The following is a 7,924-nucleotide window of genomic DNA, read 5'->3' on the forward strand; positions in this document are numbered from 1 at the left end:
ACCCTTGATAATTTATAATTATTATTATTTTGTCATATCTTACACTGTCTGATGTCTCCCTTCATCCACTTTTTTGTTGTCCGACCCCCAGAGAGGGGGTTATATGTAGATCCTTGTAACTAGTTCCCCCTCTCTTCCCACCTTTCCTCCACCCTTCCAGTATCGCCACTCTCACCACTGGTCCTGAAGGATTCATTTGTCCTGGATTCCCTCTCAGGCTTCTTAATACTGTTATTTTACTCTAGGTTTTCTGCATATAGTAATCAAACTATTAAAATGTGTTACAATAGGTCAGGCTTTCCCAGTAACATGGTGTTCTTGCTCTTTTGGCCTCACCACCTGCTTGTCTATTTAGATGGTTCACAACCAGGCATTGAGGTTCCCCAGCCACAGGCATCTCTGCCCTCATTACCCAAAGGTATGGCTGGAAAGGCCTCTCCAGTATATTTAATGTAAATCTTAATGGATCAAAAGCCACCATTTAAAAATTGTCAGAACAAATTAAGCCCTTAGCCAAAGTAGCCTTGCAGAATAGACCAGGTCTGAATGTGTTATTACTTAAACAAGGTAAACTATGCATTGCTTTTAAAGGAAAATGTTGGTTTTATGCAAACAAAACTGGGATTGTATGAAAAACTCCCAGTTTAATCTGCAAAAGTATATATAAAAAAAGATAAAACATAGAATTTACAGGCAACTGGTATTGAAAATGTTTAATTGGTTTCATTGGGTCACTGCCTTAATTACTGGTCTTGCCAGTCTCCTATTATTATTAATACTGAAACCTTTAATTGGACCATGCATTGTTAATACATTAGTAGAGTTCATCCAAAAGCGTAGAGGAGCTGTTAAGCTTATGATATTAAAAACTCAACATACAGTCCTAAATCCAAAAACCGTTGTTGATAAATCCACAATCTGATTCCCAAAGAAAGACAGCCGGGAATGAGAGAGACTAGCACTAGCCACTGGAACGCCATCTTTTTGACTGCTGAATGACCTGCCACCTTCCCCTCCCATCTTAGAATGTCCCACTAGTGATTGATTTTAAAATATACTCATGTTCTTGAGACCAGAATGTTTTAGTTAATAATATTGTTCCTTTTGATGTTTGAACCCAGATATTACTATTTTTATTTTATTATCTAGGATGTTATAATCAATGCTGTATCCTGTAATGCTCACTAACACTAAAGTTTAATAACATTAATTTTGTTTTCTGCTTCTGTCCATGCTTGCCTAAGTCCTAGACAAATAATAACTGAGTTTTTGCCTTTAAAGATGGGCTGAAACGTCTTCTCAGGACTGCAATCAAAGAATCATTTTTAGATTCTCATAGTCTGGTTATAACTGAATAAAAGACTCTTCTAAATTTCAAGACATTATAGTAACTGCCATTTATTTGAACCCACAACACTATACATCAAAAGCTTCCTGACTGCCAAGACAAAATTAATGGCAATAAGTAATTGAGCCAGATCAGAACTTAGGCTATGGGAAATACTTTGAATCCAGGCCCGGTGGGTTAAACACCCACAGTCCAACCACCAATTGTTTAATTGTACCAATGCTAGGGGATGATTGAAAACCTAAATGTGTTGAAAAATCTCCACTTTAATGTGCCTGTTATCTAATGGGATATTCCCTTTACCTAAGCTATGTGACTTTGGTTGAAAATTACATGTCTTATACCGACTGCTGTCTCTCTTCACCCACTTTTTTGTTGTCCATTACCCTAGGAGGGAGTTTTATGTAGATCCTTGTTATCAGTTCCCCCTTTATCCCCCACCTTCCCCTTCCCCTCCTGGTATCGTTACTCTCATTATTGGTCCTGAAGAGTTTATCTGTCCTGGATTCCCTGTGTTGCTAGCTCTTATCTGTACCAGTGCACATGTTCTGGTTTAGCCAGATTTGTAAGGTAGAATTGAGGTCATGATAGTGGGGGGAAGGAAGCATTAAAGTAGTAGAAGAAAGTTGTGTATTTCGTCAGTGCTATACTGCACACTGGCTGGCTTGTCTCTTCCTGGTGACCCTTCTGTGAGGGAATGTCCAATTGGCTTTAGGTCTGCACTCCACATTCCCCCTCATTCACATTAATATGATTTTTTGTTCTAGGTCTTTGATGCCTGATACCTGATCCCATTGACACCTCATGATCACACAGGCTGGTTTGCTTCTTCCATATGGGCTTTGTTGCTTCTCAGCTAGATGGCTGCTTGTTTACCTTCAAGTCTTTAAGACCCCAGACACTATATCTTTTGATAGCCGGCACCATCAGTTTTCTTCACCACATTAGCTTATGTACCCATTTTGTCTTCGGCAATCGTGTCGAGAAGGTGAGCATCACAGAATGCCAGGTTATCAGAACAAAATGTTCTTGCATTGAGGGAGCACTTGAGTAAAGACCCAATGTCCGTCTGGTACCTTGATACTTAACATATAAATATATGTACATAGACCTATATCCCTATCATTATATATTAATATATTTCCATATATACATGCCTATATTTATACCTCTATATATGTCTTTTGCCTCCTAGTTCTTTCCTATATTACCATTTTCTTTCCTCCTGGTCCACTGTAATGTTTGACCTCCATTTGGCTCTCAGTACTTCCTCTCGGCTACCTTGCACTTGAAGAAACCCATGAGGTGTTCCACACCCTCTTCACCATCGATTTTAGATCTCTTGTTGTTCCCCTGTCCCTGAGTTTGTTGGCTCCCCTCTCCCTTTCCCCCACATTCCCATATCCTCTGTGGCCCCAGAAACATAGGTCTCATTGTTTTTTCCTTGGGATTGTTTATCTTGCCTATCTTATGTAGAAAGGCATGAGAGAGAAAAAAGAAGAGGAGAAAACCCCAAGGGCCTATAAATAGTTCCATATCTGGCTGCTGACCCTTATGAATGCTTTCCAATAGAGTCTGATGAAGTGCCAAGCCCTGCCCTCCAAAACTGAAGTCCATTTATGGGATTCCTCATTGCTTTGCTCCCCTTGCTGCTCTGTTGAGCTCTCTTTGTGTTTTGCCCAGTGTGTGGAGGGTCAGACTGGGCACAATTCCTGCACTGTGTCTTCAGTGCTGAGTTCTGAGCGCTGTGGGTCAGTGAGGGGACGTTGTGTTTCATGGTGAGGCGGCCCTTTGGTCCTCTCTGTGCCTTCTGCTTCATGCAGGAGTGTTTTCCACGGGACTTGGTGGGCCAGGGTGGGGTCCACTCTCTCTTTCCCTCTTAGTTAGCTCTCGCTCTTCTTTTCAAGTATGTGCATTTATTGCTATAATTTCCTCTGTGAGCAATGTTTTTGCTGTGCTCCCCAAGTTTTGCTATGTTGTGTTTCCTTCTCATTTGATCCATGGCATTTTATTGTTTCTTTTACTACCCTATAGTTTGTAAACAAGTTATAACTCAATTTCTAGATATTTTTTCCTTTTGTGGATTTCTAATTTTACAGCATTATTCTGGTCCTGAACCAGTGGAGCTGGTCATGGCTGAGCCATATGAGGCCAGCTAAAACTTCATCCACCTGTCTCCTCTCTGGCCACTTTTGTTCAGAAGATTCAGCTCGTAGTCAATATTCTATCCATTTCTCTATCCTTTTCTCTGAAATTCAGGACTCCAGGGTTTTCATCTATATCTGTGCTTGTTTCAGTTAGTCTCTTGGGTCTTTGTTGTAGGGGGTTTAGGTAACATGTCCACAATCCTTATGTGGTCTTTGGGCCTCTTTTTAATGTAATATTTTATTTATGAGATGTAGTCACAATATAGCACTTCATTATAATTCATTCATTTAGGCTTGTCCATAATGTTCAATTGATCGAATTATCACAACTTATTGACCCTATGATTGATAGGTTGATTTCTGGTTTTTGCTTCTATGGACAGGACTGCTATGAACCTTCTTGGTCATGTCTTCTATTTATTGCACTTCAGAAGTATTTCCCTTGAGTATGAACCGTGTTGTTAGTCACCCTTCAGGCCATTCCCACTCATGGCAACACCAGGTGTACAGCATAGAATGATGCGCCATAGCATTCTCAAAGTTGTGACCTTTGCGAAGCAGATCATTGGGCTTGCCTTAGGCACCTCAGGAGTTCAAACTGCTAACCTTTCAGCTTAAAGTTGAATAATTAACCGTCTGTGCTACCCAAGTAATCTTGCCTATGAAATTAGGAGTGAACTATGCAGGTCCTAGTGTTTGTGTGTGAAGTGAGCTTTATTCCTATGGCTCTTCCATCCTTATCTCTGTGCTGTTGTTCGGTGCCATCGAGTCGGTTCTTCTCATAACTACCGTGTGCACAGCAAGACGAAGCACTGCCCAATCCTACACCGTTCTCACACTTGTTAGGTTCGTGACCATCGCTGCAGCCCCTGTGTCAGTTCATCTTGTCCAGGATCTTCCTCTTTTTCACTGCCCCTCTGCTTTACCAAGCAAGATGCCCTTTTCCAGGGACTGATTTCTCCTGAAAACATCCACATTTTGGGAGGCAGAGTCTCCCCATCCTTGCCTCTAAGGAGAATTCTGGCTGTATTTCTTCAAAGACAGATCTGTTTGTTATTTTGGCAGACCTCGGTTCTTTAGCTATTTTTTGTCAGGACTATAATTCAAATGAATCAATTTGTCTTCAGTCTTCCTTATTCAATGTCTGACTTTCATGAGCATTTGAGACAATTGAAAATACCATGGCTGAATTCAGGTGCACCTTAATTCTCAAAGTAATATTCTTGAGTTTTTGCACTTCAAAGAGGTCTTGTGCATCAGGCCCAATGCAATGGGCCATTTGATCTCTTGACTGCTGTTTCCATAAGCATTATTTCTGTAATTCTCACCAAATGATTGAGTAGTACTATGAAAATAAGGTAATGGAGGGGATTGGTCAGTTTTAGTTGTCCCTCCCCTGGCTATAAAAAGGAACCATCTCAGAAACTGGAGCAGAAGAATTCCCAGGACCATCAAGGAAGAAGAGCCACCAGTGGAGCATATTAGAAACCCCTGCCTGAAGTGGTGTATGCTGCATGCTCCATGCCACCCTGAGATCCGGAACTGAGTCAAGGACACCGTGAGACAGAGCAGAGGAGCAACACAGAGACTAGAAGACCGTTGGGCAAAGCCATAGGTGGGTTTCCTGGCCCTCCAAGACAGAGAACAAGGGACCAAGTGGTTCGGAGGCTGAGGAGCAGTGAGAGAGTTGGCTGCTGGTTGAAGAGTGGTGTTGCTGTGGGCTAATGAGTGCATTTTAATGCTTTTTTAAAGTGCTGGTTTGTGGTAACCTATTAAGATCCCTAATTAACCCTTTTAATTGTGATCACTGTCTGTTAACTCTGGGTGGTCATTGCAGCAGATGGAACCCAGCAGAGCAGTGGAATGCTGTGGGAGGATGGTGTCAAAATAGGGTAAAAGAAAGATGGAAGGTGGAGGCACATCTCACCTCTGCCTATGGCAATCAGCCATGGGTTTGTGTGGAGATGGATTCTCCTCTCTTGTCTAACCAACCATTGTGACTGTTTAGATTACTTTCCAAAGTGGTCTTATCAATGTACACCTTGTCCGTGGTGTATAAGCAACCCTATGGATCCAATAACAACAATTGTGTGGATGGCACAGGGACAGGCAGTGTTTCTTTCTGTTGTGCATCGGGTCTCTATGAGTTGGAACCAACTGGACGACACCTAACAACAACAACACGGAGCCACATCCTCTTTGTCCATTAGCATCACAGATATCTTACATATCTTACTCTTTACTAATAAAGTGAACATAACATGGTATCTCATTCTGGTCATGATCTTGTTTTTCTCTGTTCACCAATTATGTTTGCTTTCAGATCAGATTTGATTTATCAAAAGGCTCTTTGGCTTAAAGAATTGAGAAAATCACCACTTAGAAAAAAATTAATTAATGGACAAAAATATGAAGCTAAGTAAAAAAAAATACTGCCACAAAAATCATAAAAATATTTATTAAACAAAAATAGCAAATGTGAAGCTCTTGTTTCTCAACATATCCTTCATCTCCAGACTTAAAACTCACTTCCATTGAGTCGGTACTGACTCATAGTGATCCTATAGGACAGAGTCAAACTGCCCCTATGGGTTTCTAAGACTGTAGGTCTTTACAGGAGTACAACTCTCTATCTCTTTCTCCTGAACAGTAGCTGGTGGGTTTGAACGTTTGACCTTTAGCAGTCCAGTGCAAAACCTCTGTGCAACCAGGACTCCTCCATTCTCCATCTAGATCTAGAAATTTCTAAGGCAGCATCTCCAGCTCTTTAAGTCCTTCCCCAAGGAACTTAATTTACACCACACCAAAATGCCAGTTTTAGCCTCCCCCAAGGACTCAAAGCGTATTCTTTTAAAATGTCCTTTGCATTGGAAGACGTACAGAAGTTCGAAGAGGTAAGATTGAGGCTGTGGGGGGAATAAGGTAAGGTTCCCATCAAAAGTCTCATAGGACAGCTCTTGCTACTTTGGGGAATGAGCAGGTGGACTGTTGGGATGGAAAACCCTACCTTGGAGGCAGTTTCTGGTCTTCTTCTCACCAACTCAGTTTCACTGTTCTCAACATACCTTCCAAATCAGAGCTTGGGGTCATTTTGTGTCCTTCAAGAAAACCTAGTAAGATGACCGCTTTTGAATTCCACAACACAGTCCTCATAATTTTCCGAATTGACCTGTGCCATGAACTTAAGTGGCCCAGGAGATTTTCTGGAAATTCACTATTTGGGGTCTCCCCCGCCTCTCCCCGCAACGCACACGTCGGAGAGTACAGGAAGTGGAATGCTGAGAGAAGCGGTGTGCCACCATCCACTCACTGCACAGACAGGTCTGAACAAGGTTTGTTGGGAATAAACCCATGTACGCATGATCTGGAACTCCAGCGGCAAACCTTTTGGGCTCTCATCTGCAGCTATGGCAGAGTCTAGAGAGGGAAGGATTTGTGCTACATTTCTGGGCACCTGAGAGGTTTCCAAATTTATGTTGGTTTTCACAAGTTTTCCAAATCTAGCTTTGTTAAAGAAGCAAAAACTGGAAAATAAACTAAGAGGGGAAAAAAAAGCAAAAACGACGTCATTTTATTTTTAAAAAATCATTTTATAGGGGGCTCTTACAGCTCTTACAACTACCCATACATCAATTGTATCACCACATTTGTACATATATTACTTTTTAAAACATTTTCTTTCTACTTGAGCCCTTGGTATTAGCTCCTCTTCCCCTCCCCCAACTCTCCCATCCTTATGACTGCTTTAAATTATAAATTATTATTATTTTCATATCTTAAATCATCTGCTGTCTCCCTTCACCCACATTTCTGTTGTTCATCCCCCTCAAAAGTGTCATTTTAATAGCTAATGCTGGGTACTGCCGAGCTGGTTCTGACTCAGCGATCATATGGGGCAGAGTAGAATTGTTTCATCGGTTTTCCAAGGGTGACATTTTTATGGTAGTTGATCACCAGGTCTTTTATCTTGAGAGGTGACTGATAAGTTACTGTCCTTTACAGCTAGTAGCTAAGCACTACCCATTGCACAACCAGGACTCACTGTCTTCGCAATAGAATACAGATAAAAACATTGAAGGAGTGTCACCATGTGGGCAAACCTTAAGTAGCGAGTGTGTTTGCTTTAGGAGTTCTGAAAGACAATGGCCTTTGAAGTTTAGGTTTTTGTGAACTTCCACTTAAATACACTAATGGTGTTGTTTGTACAGGATTTAACATGATCTTTCAATAATAGGCAGGGCATCTGATTAGAGAAATATCTACTAAAGTTAAAAAATACCAGCAATACAATGTATTCAGAAATCAGAGCTCCTCAGGGCCTTTCCACCTGAAAGGCCTGATGGGTTGATTGATGCCCTTCTAGTTAAGGGGAAGACATGCCTTTGATTGACCAGCAAGCAGTGTCTCTCCCAGGGGCGCAGGAAGTCTA

The sequence above is a fragment of the Echinops telfairi genome, unplaced genomic scaffold (genome assembly GCF_000313985.2).
Source record: "Echinops telfairi isolate 266 unplaced genomic scaffold, ASM31398v2 ScPeMD7_40;HRSCAF=151, whole genome shotgun sequence".
In the NCBI taxonomy this organism is placed as follows: Eukaryota; Metazoa; Chordata; class Mammalia; order Afrosoricida; family Tenrecidae; genus Echinops; species Echinops telfairi.